Here is a 3,953-nt window from a genome sequence, read left to right as displayed (position 1 = left end):
TCCAAAATTCTGAGTTCCTATAGATGCCAATCATTCTGAATTTTAAAGGATAAAGTGAGATGCCAAAACTGTTCAGAGGCAAAAAGCTACTAGGCCCGCTCATCTAATTGGAGCTAAGTTTCATTGATAATTTGGAGTCTATAGTATATTCTCTTCTTTTTATCCTATTTTGATTTTCAGTTGCTTGGGGACAAGCAACAATTTAAGTTTGGTGTTGTGATAAGCGGATAATTTGTACGCTTTTTGGCATTGTTTTTAGTATGTTTTTAGTATATTTTAGTTAGTTTTTAGTATATTTCTATTAGTTTTTATTTAAAATTCACTTTTCTGGACTTTACTATGAGTTTGTGTGTTTTTCTGTGATTTCAGGTATTTTCTGGCTGAAATTGAGGGACTTGAGCAAAAATATGATTCAGAGACTGAAAAGGACTGCAGATGCTGTTGGATTCTGACCTCCCTGCACTCGAAGCGGATTTTCTGGAGCTACAGAAGCCCAATTGGCGCGCTCTCAACGGCGTTGGAAAGTAGACATCCTGGGCTTTCCAGCAACGTATAATAGTCAATACTTTGCCCAAGTTTTGATGGCCCAAACCGGCGTTCCAAATCAGCTCAAGAATGCCCAGCGTTAAACGCCGGAACTGGCACAAGAATGGGAGTTAAACGCCCAAACTGGCACAAAAGCTGGCGTTTAACTCCAAGAGAAGTCTCTACACGAAAATGCTTCAATGCTCAGCCCAAGGACACACCAAGTGGGCCCAGAAGTGGATTTTTTATGTCATTTACTCATCTCTGTAAACCCTAGGCTACTAGTTCTCTACAAATAGGACCTTTTGCTATTGTATTTTCATCTTTTGATCACTTTAGATCCTTAGGTCATCTTTGGACGTCTAGTTCATAGATTAGTGGGAGGCTGGCCTCTCGGCCATGCCTAGACCTTGTTCTTATGTATTTTCAACGGTGGAGTTTCTACACACCATAGATTAAGGTGTGGAGCTCTGCTGTACCTCGAGTATTAATGCAATTACTATTGATCATCTATTCAATTCAGCCTATTCTTGTTCTAAGATATTCATTTGCACCCAAGAACATGATGAATGTGATGATTATGTGACACTCATCATCATTCTCACTTATGAACGAGTGCCTGACAACCACTTCTGTTCTACAAGCAAACAAGACTTGAATGTTTATCTCTTGGATCCCTTGATTGGAATCTTCGTGGTATAAGCTAGAATTGATGACTGCATTCAAGAGAATCCGGAAGGTCTAAACCTTGTCTGTGGTATTCTGAGTAGGATTCAATGATTGAATGACTGTGACGAGCTTCAAACTCCTGAAGGCTGGGCGTTAGTGGCAGACGCAAAAGAATCAATCGATTCTATTCCAACCTGATTGAGAACCGACAGATGATTAGCCGTGCCGTGACAGGGTGCGTTGAACATTTTCACCGAGAGGACAGGGTTGTAGCCACTGACAACAGTGATGCCCAACATACAGCTTGCCATGGAAAGGAGTAAGAAGGATTGGATGAAGACAGTAGGAAAGCAGAGAGACGGAAGGGACAAAGCATCTCCATTCGCTTATCTGAAGTTCTCACCAATGAATTACATAAGTATCTCTATCTTTATTTTATGCTTTATTCGTATATCATCTATAACCATTTGAATCTTCCTGACTGAGATTTACAAGGTGACCATAGCTTGCTTCATACCAACAATCTCCGTGGGATCGACCCTTACTCGCGTAAGGTTTATTACTTGGACGACCCAGTACACTTGCTGGTTAGTTGTGCGAAGTTGTGATAAATAGTTGAGATTGCAATTGAGTGTACCATGTTGATGGCGCCATTGATGATCACAATTTCGTGCACCAAACGCCCAGAATGGTATCCATTCTGGCGTTTAACGCCCAAAATGCCAGTCTTCCTTCTTCACTGGGCGTTTTGAACGCCCAGCTTTTTCTGTGTAATTCCTCTGCTGCATGTTCTGAATCTTCAATTCTCTGTATTATTGACTTGAAAAGACACAAATTAAAAATTTTTTTTGAATTTTTAATGATGAGAAATAATCAAAATGCAACTAAAATCAAATAAACAATGCATGCAAGACACCAAACATAGAAGTTTGTATACTATTGACACTAACAAATTGAGAATGCATATGAGAAACAACAAAACACTCAAGACAAGAGAATTTAAAGATCAGAGCAAGGAAATCATCAAGAACAACTTGAAGATCAATGAAGAACATAATGCATTTAATTTTCGAAAATTAGAAGAATAAAGACATGCAATTGACACCAAACTTAAAATTAGACACTAGACTTAAACAAGAAACATAAAAATAATTTTGATTTTAAGATTTTATAAATTTTTTTGTGCTTTTTCGAAAATTGAGTGGAAAAGAAAAACAAGGGTTCAAAATTCTTAATGAGAATTCCAGGAATCATTGCAATGCTAGTCTAAGACTCTGGTCCAGGAATTAGACATGGCTTCACAGCCAGCCAAGCTTTCAGTGAAAGCTCCGATCCAAAACGCTAGACATGGCCAATGGCCAGCCAAGCTTTAGTATATCATTGCTAACAACAGCAAAATTGATAGAAATCAACAAGCTCTTGTGATGATAAGTTGAAACCTCGGTCCAAAAGATTAGACATGGCTTCACAGCCAGCCATACTTCAACAAATCATCATGAAACTCTAGAATCCATTCTTAAAAACTCTGAAGAATAAAATAAAAATATTTTTTTATATTTTTGAAAAATTTTTGAAAAGTAAAAAGCTTAAACATAAAATAAAATTACCTCATCTAAGCAACAAGATGAACCGTCAGTTGCCCAAACTTAAACAATCCCCGGCAACGGTGCCAAAAACTTGGTGCACGAAATTGTGATCATCAATGGCGCCATCAACATGGTACGCTCAATTGCAATCTCAACTCTTTATCACAACTTCGCACAACTAACCAGCAAGTGCACTGGGTCGTCCAAGTAATAAACCTTACGCGAGTAAGGGTCGATCCCACGGAGATTGTTGGTATGAAGCAAGCTATGGTCATCTTGTAAATCTCAGTCAGGCGGATTCAAATGGTTATGGAGGATTAATGATTAAAAGATAAATAAAACATAAAATAAAGATAGAGATACTTATGTAATTCATTGGTGAGAATTTCAGATAAGCGTATGGAGATGCTTTGTCCCTTCCGTCTCTCTGCTTTCCTACTGTCTTAATCCAATCCTTCTTACTCCTTTCCATGGCAAGCTGTATGTTGGGCATCACCATTGTCAATGACTACAGTCCCGTCCTCTCAGTGAAAATGTTCAACGCGCTCTGTCATAGCACGACTATTTATCTGTCGGTTCTCGATCATGTCGGAATAGAATCCAGTGATTCTTTTGCGTCTGTCACTAACGCCCCACAATCGCGAGTTTGAAGCTCGTCTCAGTCATTCAATCCCTGAACCCTACTCAGAATACCATAGACAAGGTTTAGACCTTCCGGATTCTCAAGAATGGCCGCCAATGGATTCTAGCTTATACCATAAAGATTCTGATTAAGGAATCCAAGAGATATCCACTCAATCTTAGGTAGAACAGAGGTGGTTGTCACTTGTTAGGCACACGTTCATAAGTGAGAATGATGATGAGTGTCACGGATCATCACATTCATCAAGTTGAGGAACAAATGATATCTTAGAACAAGAATAAGCTGAATTGAATAGAAGAACAATAGTAATTGCATTAATACTCGAGGTACAGCAGAGCTCCACACCTTAATCTATGGTGTGTAGAAACTTTACCGTTGAAAATACATAAGAACAAGGTCTAGGCATGGCAAAATGGCCAGCCTCCCAAAGAGGGTTCAATCATAAAAACATGATCAAAAGATGATCCGAAGATTGAAAGATTTCCCAAATACAAAATAGCAAAAGGTCCTATTTATAGAGAACTAGTAGC

Source organism: Arachis duranensis, chromosome 1, assembly GCF_000817695.3.
Source record: "Arachis duranensis cultivar V14167 chromosome 1, aradu.V14167.gnm2.J7QH, whole genome shotgun sequence".
Lineage (NCBI taxonomy): Eukaryota > Viridiplantae > Streptophyta > Magnoliopsida > Fabales > Fabaceae > Arachis > Arachis duranensis.
This window is presented reverse-complemented; position numbering follows the sequence as displayed.